This window comes from Thermobia domestica, chromosome 6, assembly GCF_964235325.1.
Source record: "Thermobia domestica chromosome 6, izTheDome1.hap1.1, whole genome shotgun sequence".
Classification (NCBI taxonomy): Eukaryota; Metazoa; Arthropoda; class Insecta; order Zygentoma; family Lepismatidae; genus Thermobia; species Thermobia domestica.
In genome coordinates, this window is record NC_137459.1 from 48801828 (window position 1) to 48816480 (window position 14653).

Sequence of the window (14653 nt, forward strand, 5' to 3'; positions counted from 1 at the left end):
TACAATACCCCGGTACATCAAATATTTATTGATTTTAGAAAGGCGTACGACTCGGTTAGGAGAGAAACATTATACAACGTTCTTACAGAACTTGGAATACCGAGAAAGCTAATTAGATTAACTAAGATATGTTTAAATGAATCCCAAAGTAAAGTCCGGGTGTCCACGAGCTTTCACGTCGAAAATGGCCTGAAACAAGGAGATGCGTTGTCGCCATTATTATTTAACTTCGTTCTGGAATACGCTATAAGGAAAATCAAACATAGCAACCAGGGCCTAGAGCTGAACGGTATTCACCAAGTGATGGCATATGCTGATGATGTAAATTTAATAGGAAATGATAGGAGAACAATAGAAAGAAACGCAGAGATCTTATTAAACGCTTGCAGGGACAAGGGTTTAGAAGTAAATGCAGAGAAAACTAAATACATGGAAGTGCGTCGGAACCGTAATACAGCAAATTATAAATGCGTTAAAATATTAAATAATGCTTTTGATAAAGTGGATAGTTTCAAATATCTAGGATCAATATTAACAGAGGAAAATCATATTCACGAAGAAATTAAATATCGAGTAAAAGCAGGCAATTCGTGTTAATATTCGGTTTAAAATCTCTTGTCGTCGCGAATTCTGTCGAGGAATTTGAAGCTTAAAATAAACAAAACGATAATCATGCCTGTTGTTCTGTATAGTCGCGGAACATGGCCGCTTTCTCTGAGGGAAGAACATAGACTGAAATTATTTGAGAACAAGATCCTGAGACGAATATTCGGACTCAAGAGAAACGGGAATGGGGAATGGCGGAAACTTCATAACGAGGAACTACATAATTTATACGGTTTATCCAACATTGTTAGGGTCGTCAAGTCTAGGAGACTTAGGTGAGCAGGTCATGTAACTGCAATGGAAGAAAGTAGAAACGCTTTCAATGTCTTGATTGGAAGACCAATCGAAAAACGACCATTACTAAGACCTAGGCGCAGGTGGGAGATCAATATCAAGATCGATCTCGCAGAGATAGGAATACAAAGTAGAAATTGGATCCAATTGGCTAAGGATAGAAGTCAGTGGAGAGCTTTTGTGAACGTGGTATTGAACCTCCGTGTTCCATAGGCCACAGAGCTAGTTAGATAGGTAGTTATTTTCATGTTCCAATGTTCCATTTATATTGAACAGTACAATTGACATTATAATCACGGCAAATCGTGGTGCTAACCAATATATAATATTTTGTATTTTTGAGGTTTTTTGTTAAATGGCAGAATGGATTTATTCTGCTCAAAATCGATGGAATAATTCTGCGCAGTGCGCATAATTACACCTCAAAAGTTTTTATGTTATGGACAAGCGTACGAAATAGAGCCGCAAAATATCGTAACTCTCTCATTGCAGATGCTGAAACAAAGAGAAAGTACAACCACGGGAGATAGTTATACAGAGGAACTACTAAGAGAACCTATCAGTGATGTTAAAAGTGGGTGTGTGATTCCAGAAGCTGAAAGTTTGTACGGAATAGCAGAGTCTACTATTCATCTACAGATGAAAAGTGGAAATACAGGACGCTTACTCTCGGTGGAAAACCAGTGTTCTCGCAAAAACAAGAACGCGAATTGGCGCACTATGTGATTACCGTTGCAAATTTATTTATTTATTTATTTTTGTATCACACCTATTATATAGACATCGGTGTTTGGCATTCGAATTTGCTGAAGCAAATCGAATTGTCCACAATTTTGATCGAACTACCAAACTTGCTGGAAAGGACTGGTTAAGATTGTTTCTTTAAAGAAATCCAAGAATAAGCCTTAGAGAACCAGAGGGAGCAAGTTTGAATAGAATGAATGGATTCAATAAAGAAGTCGTGACACTATCCATCAATAACCTGGAAACAGTAATGGAAAAATACCATTTTCCCCCAAGTGGAATTCTCAACATAAGAAATGGGTACTTCGAACATACAGAAACTTGTTCGAATTTTTGCACCTAAAGGTCAGAAACAGGTAGGTACTGCTATTTCTTGCGTGCGTGGAAAGACGGTCACTGTCGTGTGTACTTGTAGTGTATCTGGAATCTTTGTCCTGCTCATGTTTATATCCTCATGGTGTCGCATGTCACAACAATTAGGAAAAGAAGGTCCAATGAAAAGCGGATTAATGGTGGAGCCAATGGAGCCCAGGCTCCGGGGACCCCAGGCTCAACGGGCCCCTCAAAATCCATCTTTTTAATACTAAAATATAGCAATCAACTTATTATATTATAGGCTTCAGACCTATGCTATTTTTTTTCCGCTTGCTACGCTCGCGGTATCACTAGAGTTAAGTCTTCTTCCACCGCGTCTTCACGGTACTTATTTCGTGAGGGAGTGAGCTATTTTTGGCCTCTATTACAAATCAAATTATTAGCTTGTGATACCAATTTCTTTGAAATATCTCTGTCACTTCAATGTCGTTTAATGACATAATAGGATCCTTTGGAGAGCAAAAATGTAGGAAGGAAACTTTTCTAATATTGTAGCCTTGTACAGCTTTACCTATTTGTATATAATTTTTCTCCTTTTACTCTATTAGTGTTTTTACAGGGACTGTTGACCATTTGGCTTGTATTTTGCATTCGTGTGTTACACTGCAGTATATGAGCATTTAACTGTTAATAATGAATGTAGTTAAATTAATTATTGTAAATTTCCAGCACGTTAAAATATTACAACACAGTTATCAGTGTTTCAATAAGCCTATGGGACAATAAAAGGCAGCAAAGAAAATTTATGCGCTGGAAATATTCGTAACATAGGGTCCCCTTGAAATAGTTGGCTCCAGAATCACAAAAGCCATAATCCGCTCATGGGTCTAATATGTGTAAATCTATGCCTGCAATAAGAATGGATGGACTAATGAAGAATTGCTTATGCATTGCATTTATCATTTTAGAAATTTTGTGCGCCCATCTACGACCGATCCAGTCCTTCTAATGCTTGAGAACCATGCTTGCCATATTTCACTCTGAATTCACATATATTGTAGAGATGATAACATCATAATGTTACCAATACCTCCCCATACATCTCATAGGCTTCAGCCGTTAGACATTGCTTTCTACGCACCACTGGAAACAGCGTTTTACAAACAATGTTCTTTGTTTTTGAAATCAAAGAATACAATGAGAAATAAGTTATCAACGAGTAGCAAAGACCGTGAAAACGATAAAGTACACACTACAATCTTGACCAATATTTTCGATGAAGCATACGTCAAAATTGCAACGATGAACAAGGCCATAGCTGGATTTAGAGTTGCGGTATTAGTGCCATTAAACGCTGACAAATTTTCAGAATCAGATTTTCACAATGTTACTGCGGAGGCACCTAACATATAGTCATTACTGCCGAAGATGATGAGGACAGGTTGGTGCAAAACGCCGAGGAAACTAGTCGTGATTGTGGAATTAATACTTCAACAGAACATAGTTTTGGTGTTGCATCTCAGAATGACGAAGAACTTTCTATGTCGATTATTCGACCTAACATGGGACAAGAGAATTTAAAACCCCACGATGAAGCACTTCTTTCATCTTTAAAGCTCGCCGTTGAAATGTACACCCAAGACAACCACAAATAAAATGCAACAGTTAGAAATTTTGATATTCACCCCCATCAAGGAACGATTAAATCAAACAAGAGGTACATGAAGGAAATAGCTAAAACTACGAAGGGAGAAATTATACACAAGAAGAAAAAGAAACGTATTAATCCAGGAAGAAACTACAGAAAAAAAAACATCAACTTCAATTCTATGAACAACGATTCCGAAGATTCTGTATAATCTTTAGATGAACAAATTTGTGATGACAATGATGATAATGATATTCAGTCTATGTTTTCTAACGATCTTTGTGTTTTGTGCGGGGAATTTGGAATGGACGGTGAAGAATGGTATCGTTGTGTGGTTTGTGGGTTTTGGTCGCACAGACAGTGCAGCGATTGGGACACAGCAGACTATTATATCTGCGACTTTTTGTTTTTTAAAAAGATAAAAGAGAATGAGCGAATGGTTAGTGTGTCTTTAAGCCAATAAGAACTCTCGATAATCTTGACACTTGCTGTAGAGTTAATGTTACTGATACAATATTATAATATTCTATAGGTATTACCTGTTAAAATAATTGAAGATATAGTTATTTCATGTACTTTTGTTATAATATTTTAGTATAATAATATTCTTTAAAACGAGCTTTTTTTTTAAATGAATACGTACTTCATATCATGAGTTTAAACTCAAACTTCGCATTTAAAGTTAAATTATTGTGAATCCAAAATGTTTTTTGTGATATTGTTTCCCCTTATCATCGCATGTAATACTTTTTCAGTTACAAAGAAACTAGAGATTAAAGTATATAGTAAAACTTGTAGCCCATCTTGTCGTTTCTTTTTCTGAACCACTCCATCTATATATCTAAACATGTTATTTGTTATCTAATTGTTTCCTTGCTTTAAACAAATACATTTACTTCGCGCACAATTATCACATATTACCGGCAGTATTACCCAACTAGTTGGGTAATTCTGCGCAGATGTATAGTTCAGATTTTTTGTCTATTATCGAGTACTTGTGTGAGCTTTTATTCAAACTACGTGTTTACCATGTTTACTACACAGCAAACAATGACTGTGCAAAGTCATGTCGTTATGCTTAAAATACAGCGGAGAAATAACGATTTTTCCTTAAGTGCGCAGAATTCCACCACTTTCCCATATAGAAGTGCGAAAGACATGTACCATCTTGTATACATGGTAACTCCAAGTTCGCATTAAATATTATCCGGATCAGGGCAGGGAGAAGCAAGAGAGCCCGCGCGTTAGCACCGGGGTGGATCTGTAGGAAGTACGCTTGTTAGCGACAATGGGTATGTGTGTAAAGGAATCTATGTTTGTTTTATCATTTTCTAATATGACAATTTGTTGTTATTGTTGAAAGAAGTTCCTTTTTTTAGTTTACGTATAGATAGTAACCAATGAAGCTAATGTAAACTTGACTTTTTTTCATAAGTTTTCCAACAATAGTCTATGCACATTCCACACATTTCCTTCTCAAGTGACGCATCGTGGGCGTCTCAATTTAATCATCTCCACTTATTCACTGGAAACCAGCCTACATATACCCATGATGAAATTCTGACTTAGTAATCCACGTTAACTTATTTGTTGGCTATTTTCGTGAGAATTTTTGTTTTTGAAAAGACTGACCTTCTGTTTATCACGGTGATCCAATGCTCAACTTTTCCATTCATACAGTACACGAAGCAAAATTATAGGAGTTCTTCGTGGCCGAATGGCTAAAGCACGTGGTTTCTCTGTGCATGGTCCTAAGTTGGATTCCCAATGGAGTGTTTGCTTGGAACACAAACTCTTCTAATGAATCAGATCCCACTTTAAACAGTAGGCCCTGCACGAAGCACGTAGTGCGGGTGGACGCTGAATCCAAGGGGAGGAACAGTTGATATAAGTTCAATTCAATCTTGGCTCTGACTTCCGAAGTTTAAGTACACTACTTACAAATTACGTTTTGATACTACATTGTTTTACTATACTCCAGGAAAAAAATACTTTAGTTCTGCGTCTCACCGTTATTCCAGCTAGGCTAAAGGGGACGATAAGGATAAGAAATGAATGAAACGGTGGAATGAGTAGAGTGAGAGAAAACAGAATAACCTCTTGAAAATTCACGCTCACGGTGTTGGTCCACAACAAAGTCAATTTGGCGAGCTTGGATCGAACCAGGGACCCGCGTACCAGAGGTGAACGCTCCACCACTGAGCCACCGCGGTACCCTATACTCCAGGAACAAAACGAAATAACTTACTCTCTATAGGCTATGGAACCTGAAGGTTCAAGGAGCACTCACAAAGCTCTCCATTGACTTCTATCCTTAGCCAACTTGACCGAGTTTCCATCTTAATATTGTGAAGATTAATATTCTGGTCGAAGCTTCCTCATTACTGCTGGATAAGTTAAAATTTATTTGCAAATTGCAGAAAATATTTTCTGTGCTAAATACATATGAGCTGAAAAGAGTTCCTGTCCGTTATGAAGAGGATGCTAAAACGCTGAGAGCTCAAATAAGACTGTTTGTGTACTTGTGTGAGAGTATGCGTTAAAGGGTCTGTCTGAGCTTTCTCCAGGGGCGTTATTGGGACACCAAGGCGGCAATTACCCTCCCTGATTTTGACATTTGTATGCATTTTAATCCATAAGATAATAATATACCAATAAAAAATTGAAAATCTACTGAAATCCAGGAATTTTTCACCACAGAGATGGGGTTTTTCAATGAAAACTTGACCCATAAGCTCCTGACGCACCACCCACCATGACCTACTCTGATCCACGATCCACCATGCCCCAGCTACCCCACAAAAAAAAATCATCGTCATCAACTTTGACCCATGATCCACGCCCTCCACTCCACTGACTAAAGAGTTTACACTTGTAATAGAACAAGGCTGTGAAATTATCACTAATCGGAGTTTGAATTTCTACGGTCAGTCGCTCAAGCGCCGCTCTGTTACAATACCATGGATCTGACCTTTACGAGATAAATTGGTAAAGTGTTTGTCATAGGCCATATTACAATGAATTTGAATTTAATTATCATATATAGTTATTTCCTTGTTGAATTACTGATACTTTTCAGTGGAAAATAGGGAAATTTAAAAGTCAAATCAAGGTAAAGTACACCAACCTGAAGGGGAAAAAAAGTGTAAAATTCGACTGTGTCTCGAAAGCCAAGTAGTAATTTCTATTGCTATTTTTACAATTACAAGTATCAATATCCAAAAAAAAAAAAAAAAAGTCTGAATTTCATTTCTCACTGAGATATAGACTACTCATCTCAGGTAAGTAAATTGAAACAAAGAAAAAGAAAGAAAAATGGAGGCCTTGAAAGTAAAACGTAGACAAATTCAGCAATGTTCAGAAGATGCTGTCTACAGTTCACAGAGCAGAATGAGTCGGCGAGTCATGGGTGGATCGGTGGGTCAGAGTGGATCACTATGAGTGGTGGGTTGCTGTGAGTCACGTCCTGTTGACCCACGACCTACTCACCCACTCAAAAATCTTGACCTACTTGACTTACGACCTACTGACCCATTTGACCCACGACAACTGACCCACTCCAACTCTGTTGCTCCCCTCCCCTCTCCCCAAGCGAAATCTGAAATGACGCTGCTAGCTCTCTTCCATAATAATACATGTTTTTGCCAAGACAAAACCCCTTGCCAATATTATGAAGCTGTCCGCTATTGAGAAGTGTGTCCGTTAAGAGAGATTTCACTTGACATAGTAGAGTACAACAATGCTTAACATCTTTTATACGTATTTGACCTCATATACTAAATAGACGTCAACGTTTAATTAGTTGTCTTGTCGCACAAAACAAACAGAAACGTAATCCCCAGAATATTTATGGTTACCAAAAACCATGATCAAATTAGTCAATACATTCTACAGAGTTTGACAGAAGGATATCCTACAAGCAGGGGCGGATCCAGAGGGGGGCGATCGCCCCCCCCCCCCCAGAAGAGGAAACTTTCTTATTTTATATATATAAATAAAACCCATCACAAAGTTTGGAGCCCTTAAAAGTAGCAGTATGGCAACCCATCGCCCCCCCCAGAAGTCGGTCCTGGATCCGCCCCTGCCTACAAGCGAGGAAACAATTGTACTGGCTACTATATCATTCCGGTATTTGCTTCATGCAGTAGAGGACTGGTGGAAACTCGAGTACGGATAGCCGACTAGTGGAGTCGAACCAACAACCATTTGAAATGAAATGAAATGAAATCTTTAAGTTTAACGTCCCACGGTTATGCCGGTTAGGCTAAAGGAGACGGTGATAATGAGAAATAAGTGAAATGGTGGAATGAAGAAAGTGGGAGGAAACGGGAGAACCCCAAGAAAACCCACGAGCACGGTGTAAGAACCATTTGATTACGAAGACAGAATGTTAACCGTTTGTCTCTAGTTTACTTACTTTTTTACGAATATATTTTGCTGGGTATGATTATTCTATACAACATGTGATCATTTGCCCTTCTTTCATACGTCATGTACATCTTATAGATCTGTTTTGTACACATATGGCACATTACAATGGGAGTACATCATGTGCGTGAACAAGGCAATATGGAAGTGCTAAGAAGCAAGTAATTGGGCAACTATTCAATCCACGCGGGCCAATTGCTAACCAGGATGTTTCATCTAGTTGATGGCAGCTTGCGACGAACGAATAATGCATATAGTTTCATATACATATACATATAAAACTGTATGCATTATTCGTTCGTGTGTGTGTGTGTGCAGAAGCATTTTCATGGCACAATTTCAATCTCTCACAGAGCAAACTGTTCGAAATAATTATCTTGCACACTCTTTATGGGATGTTGTTCTTTCTTACGCGATGCATTGTGGTTTGAATGGAACAAGAAGCGTTACCGAGGGACGCTACAAACAATAGAGAATCAAGGCTTCACCATCAAAAAAGGAACGGGAAGGGAGTGGGAATGGGATTTTAAGAAGGAAAAAAAAATAAAAAAAGTTTCAATACAGGCAGAAAATCCATTGTTGTCAATGTAGAAAAAAGACTTGGAAAGACTCGTCTTCCTTTGGTTTCTGTTTCTAACCAAGATGCTTTCCAAGCATATTAAAAATGTGTCTCGTTCTTTTTTGTTTAATGATACATAGACAGAAACAATGACACATAGAAATAAGTATATCTAGGCGCCAACTTAAGTAAATTACACGAGTCACCGTACTGATAAAGAAGTTTCTACTTTAGGTGAAACAGATCGTGCAAAGAGTCAAATCAATTCAGGATAATTTCTCTTCGTATATATATATATATATATATATATATATATATATATATATATATATATATATATATATATATATAAGCGAAGCGTGCGTGGTCCCGGAACGATTTCTGATCATGGCATATATTTTCGACTTTGAGTAGAGTGCAGTAATGATACGGGTCATGGCCTCGAGTGACTCGGTCTGATCCAGACAGACCCGGCGAGTCGGACAGCTTCGTGACCCGTGCAGATTCCGCGTGGCCCGGAGTCGAAGAAACATCGTCATATTTATGGAGAGTATTGTGAGGCAGTTAAAATATTCTAACAAACACAATACTCTCCTATCTCTTTCTCTTATCATTAAACCGATATTTTTCTATCTTGTTGTGTGCGTCTGTGTGTCAAAGCATTACTCTGAAAGACAACTACAAGATATGTCAAGGTTGCACATTACCACATGACCATTTTGCTATCAGACTCACTCAGGCTCGAAAGGGATCAGCCTCATTAAAATCAACAACTCTCAGGCTCAGTAATATCAATGAGGTTCATGCTTGTTTATATTTGCTCTCGATCGGCCTCAGGTTTTGCAATTCTCAATAAGCCTTGCGTTCATCAATCTCATTAGGACTCGGGCTCGCTCAGACGAGAGCTCTGGCTCACAATTTACTTATCGGGCTTGCGCTAACATCGGCTCGCTTTCAATTATGGAGCTCGAGATCGACTGGGCTCGCGAATTTCTACATCTTTATTACCTGTAATTTACGTACAAGATACAAAAAGGTTACTTTTGTTCTGTCCCTCATGCTGATAATGTAGCATCACCTACAAGTATAGCAAGCACCAATCCAACATAAGAAAAGAAATACGTTGTTAACACACTAAGAATACTGCTGGAAAAATACAATCTGAGAGACATGAAAGGAAGGAAAATGGAACAGGGGAGAAGAAGAGCACACAGTTAACGCAGATCAAGAGACGAAGAATCAGGAGAAATAGTAGTGATATTACTCACTGCTCAGAAATAATTATGTATCGTATTGAATTGAATTGAAAAATTCTTTATTCAAGCGGGCGAGGTTCAGCATATTGGTGCTCTATCACCTAACCATTGCCAGGGAAGTACATTGAGCTATGCAAAAAACATACAATCAATTGAGTCAAAAGATACGGTTTATATACAACAAAAATACAGGTATACATTAAGATGATAAAAAAGAAAAGAAAAAAGTAGTACTTTTAACAAAACACACACGCACGCAAAGTACTACAAGTGAAGAAAAAAGCATACAAATACAAACATGAAAACAAACACAAACCGATCAATAACATAGAGAAAAAATAAATTATGCTTGTGATTCCCAATGCAGAAGGAGGGTGTTGAAATATTTTTACAATGCATGATTATTTAATAAAGAATTGCAACATAATTGTAAGGGTAATTGTAACGTTCCGCTGTTATGGTGAACTTGAAAACATTTTGCATATTTTCGAACGTTACCTAGTAAAACTTTAGTTTTATTATTAATGAAATAACGTCCAAGCCTCTTATCAGGACATAGCGTCCTACAGGTAGTATGCGCACAAACTGTGAAAATCAAGTTTTTCGCACTCCCAACAGAATGTAATTAAGACTCTCTATAGTAGGATACAGGAAATCTAGAGAAAATCTCATTGGTACAATTTCATATCATTATTCCTTCGTTATCAGTTTTGAAGCCAGGTCTGTTGAAGAACATGCGTGACTGTGCTTTATTATCTTATAAATAAGTATAGTACAATTAAATATATATATGGAATATATAAGTATAGTACGCATAGTTTATTTTTACTCAAACGCAATATCAGTTTTTCTTTTCTTTTTTGCAAAGACATTTGTAATTTTGTATTTTGAAAATGTTTTTTTATTCTTTATTAACTTTACTGTTTGTATTACTATATAGTAACTAATAAATACATTTGAAAATATAAGAACAATATAACAAAATATAATAACAACAATATATTATAATCGCAACATATGATATTATTTTTGTCCTTCTGGCAGAACGTTTCTGTCCTACTAGCAGGGCTACAGCTTCGTCCTACCGGAAGGACAAATGTCTGAATGTTTAAATTATTAAACCTCAGAACACCATAATCGGGTTAAAATGACCCGGACACTCAAAAATGTTAATTTCTTGTATATTAACTATCATGTACACATCCAAATTTCTATGTATTATTCACGCTCATGTCCAGAGGTCTTCTGTAGAAAGTATACTGTTCCTTGATATAATTAGTAGATATTTTAGAAATGCATATATTGCCAACATGGGGTCAACTTCCATATCAAATTTTGTCAAGATCAGATTATTTCTGTAGATCGCAAAGAAAATGTACTCTAACTAGGGGTAAGTCCAAAGTTGAACCTTGAATCTGGGCATAACCTATATATTTCCTGAAAGGTTTGTCGAGAAAGTTCCAAAACAGGTACCAATTTCTTGCTCGGAAGTGACCTCACTCCTTCAGAGTTGGAAATATATAGAACAACTTGACCTATATGTCCTATATATCAAAGTGCTCCGCATGAGTAGTGGGTTAAGAATATAATATGTACAACCCAATTAGCTCCTATATCTAGATAATAAAGCCATGTAATTCACATGTTACGGTTCTGGCAAGATGGTGCTGCCAGGACTTGGTCTTTGTTTTTAAGGTGTGAGGGTCACGTAACACACACTCCTCACGATCACTCTACAGCGTGATAGTGAGGATCACTAATATAGAATATTTATAGTGAGATAATCAAGTTTTTGGTTTGTTACCTTGATATAAGATATAATTTGGTAGTGCATATCATATTCTTAATCTACTAGTCATGCGGAGCACTTTGGCATATAGGACATATAAGTTAAGTTGTTCTATATCAGTGGTGTCCAATTATAATGAGCCTGAGGGCCATAGCCGCCTTTACTAGTAAGGTGGATGGCCGCAACTATTATTATTATTATTATTATTATTATTATTATTATTATTATTATTATTATTATTATTATTATTATTATTATTATTATTATTATTATTATGTGTTTGTGGAAGAAAGTGGTGTATTTCTTGCGCCTTATGGCTTCTAGGCAGAGTTCGAGGAAGAAAGATTCTCCTTTTTCAAGCTAGACCAGATGTATTGGTAATTGAAGTAATCGTCCCTTTCAGCAACGATATTTTGCCTGTAGTTACACTACCGACTGCAGTGTTGCTGTGGATGCCCGCGCCTTTTTGTTGTACAGAAGCGCTAAATGGATGCCTTATTTAGAAAGAAGTGTGGAAACATTAGAAGAATGAATAAATATAAATGAAAATATTATCAGTAATAACAATCGTAAATCGTGAGAGCTTTGTGGGCCGCAGAAAATGGTTTGGCGGGCCGCCATTTGGAAAGCTCTGTTCTATATATTTCCAATCCTGAAGGAATGGGGTCACTTCCGGGCAAGGAATTGAAGCCTGTTTTGAAACTTGTTCAACAAACCCTTTCAGAAAATATATGTTACCCTCAGATTCAACATTCAACTTTAGACTCGCCCCTAGTAAGTCCGAAATACAAACTTGATAGCCAATGAGGTGGAAACCAAATGTCTGCACAGGGAAGTGTCATATGCATGCCAAGAAGTTCTTCTCCCGTGCCAAGTTTGATCAAGATACGATGAGTTCTGTAGATTAGGTAATATATTGACCTCGTGATCGATTTCCTTTTTTTTTTTTTTTTTTTAATAAAATAAAGAACACAGATAAAGTCTGGTTAAGACAGTAAAAGAACTACATGAAACGCATATATTTCAATGTATGGAAAATAGAATATGGATACCTATCATTAACTCCTTCAGTGCGTAATTTTCAGACGCGAACCGCTGTAAAAAAGTGTAGTTTATGTTACCTTTTAATAACTTTTGTTATTAAAAGGTAACATATATTAACATTTTAATATATTAAATAATAACATATATTATTTAATAACCGAATTTGTTACCTTTTAATAACTTTTGAACCTCTGAAGTAATCACAATGAAATTTTCGGCATTATGATCTTTGTTCCTTTTAATTAGCTACTATAACTTGTCATAGTCGTATTTATGGTTATCATAATCATCATCATCATCATCATATGGTTAGGTTACACAAAATTTGGGAATGCCTCAACAGATCAAGTCCAATTTTTCTGTGTGGTCTGTTGGGGTTCCTAGGTGAGCGCAAACTCGCTAAATATTGTCGGGAATAACATTACTCATACTATGGGCAAGTATATTCGCCATACGCAATACAAAATAGCCAAAGCAAAATGAAAGCGTATATATACGCCATCCGCACAGCAGGTGCGTTTTGAAGACACGAGTTAACTCGCCACCCACACTGAAGGGGTTAAAGTCATCACTACTCGTGAAGACGTACAATCAGGGACAAAAGTTCTTTCCGTTTGATGAAATTAGTTTCGCAAATAACTTCAGAATGGAAGGACAATTTGAGTACAGTTTTCAGTAAATTAAAAATAATGTAATTTTCTGTACGTTACAACTACTGTTATTCCAAAAATATCAACCACACTACCGTTATTCCGGAAATAAATTTCACCAAACTGAAAGAACTTTTGTCGCTGACTGTACATTGATTGACTCCATTTACGAACTAGATAAGATAATTGCTTTAGATGTCTACGTATTGCAAGAAAGCAGAATACAATAGCTTATTTTCGTTCAAGAGTAACGGTCGGACAGACTAATACTACACACTCTTCTAAGGCCCATTTAGCGTGATTCTAATAAAATAATCTCTACCAATACACTATAAATATAGATACTTACTTTAAATGATATTTACGTAACGATCAGCAATTATTCTCCATAATTTATCTTCAAGACGAGCTGAAACGTAGGAGCAACTTCTGGCTCACATTAATTGCTTTCTAAGAGTTATATGTATACCTCTTATATATACCGATATTTTTTGTTATTATAATTTCATCGAATAACAAGCTTTAGAGTATCAGAACTAAATTCTTTTGTTACATGTTTAGAAAAAAAAAAAAGGTTGTTTAATTTCCTCATTGGCATTTCTGTTTCTTGAAGCATGTTTTCCAAACCAAAATGTTTTAACTTAAACTATAGCACTAGAACAATGTATTACCAAATATAAACTTCTACAAACGCTTGCCACGAACAACGTTTAGCATATAACATTGCCGGATATATTTACCCACACACAAAGTGTTTCGAAAATACGTTACAAAACCTTCAGGAATTGATTCTTGAACATGATGATAACAAAAATTTCTTATGTAAAACGTTGGGCAGAAATGCTTTGTTCCTAGTTTCTTAAGGTTTCTGTCAAATGCTTTTCTGATATTGAGTTTTTGTTTGTTTGTTTCAGGAAATTGCTGATAATTTTTAAACCTAATTTATGCGCAAAATGAGTTTTCTAGCATCTGAGAGTTTAGTGGTGTAAATGATTACCTAATTAACTGTAAATGGTTATGCTTATGTACTTAATATCTTGTATTTTCAACGAACTTAAAAAGTTCGTTACTGACTTCTCTATGTCTGTGTATCTGTCCGTCTGTTTGTTATTTGCGATTTTTTTTTTCAATTTTGAACCCTGCATTCGATAGAGCATCGAAAACTATCAGAGAAAGTGATTAAAATTTTCGCGTCACTCTTACCGTTCCCGAGATATTGGACAAAAAATGGCCGATTTCCAGAGATTTAGGGAGCTATATCTCGTTAGCCGTAAGTCATAGAGAGATCATATTGGCGTTGATCAATATGTAAAAGGATGA

General features: G+C 36.5%; 1 protein-coding gene across 3 annotated transcripts in view; it reads right to left on the reverse strand.

Annotated features, from left to right (window-relative positions):
- The window catches only part of LOC145687978 (ETS domain-containing protein Elk-3-like), a 282670-nt gene that overhangs the window by 209091 nt on the left and 58926 nt on the right, over positions 1-14653 (reverse strand). Inside the window, exon 1 of one of the 3 annotated variants that reach the window (XM_081761600.1) lies at positions 13683-13797. The exons of the other annotated variants lie outside the window; for them this stretch is intronic. The gene's annotated coding sequence lies outside the window, so the exon portion shown is untranslated. Of the gene's footprint in view, positions 1-13682; positions 13798-14653 lie in introns of those variants that run through there. 3 annotated transcript variants of the gene reach the window in all.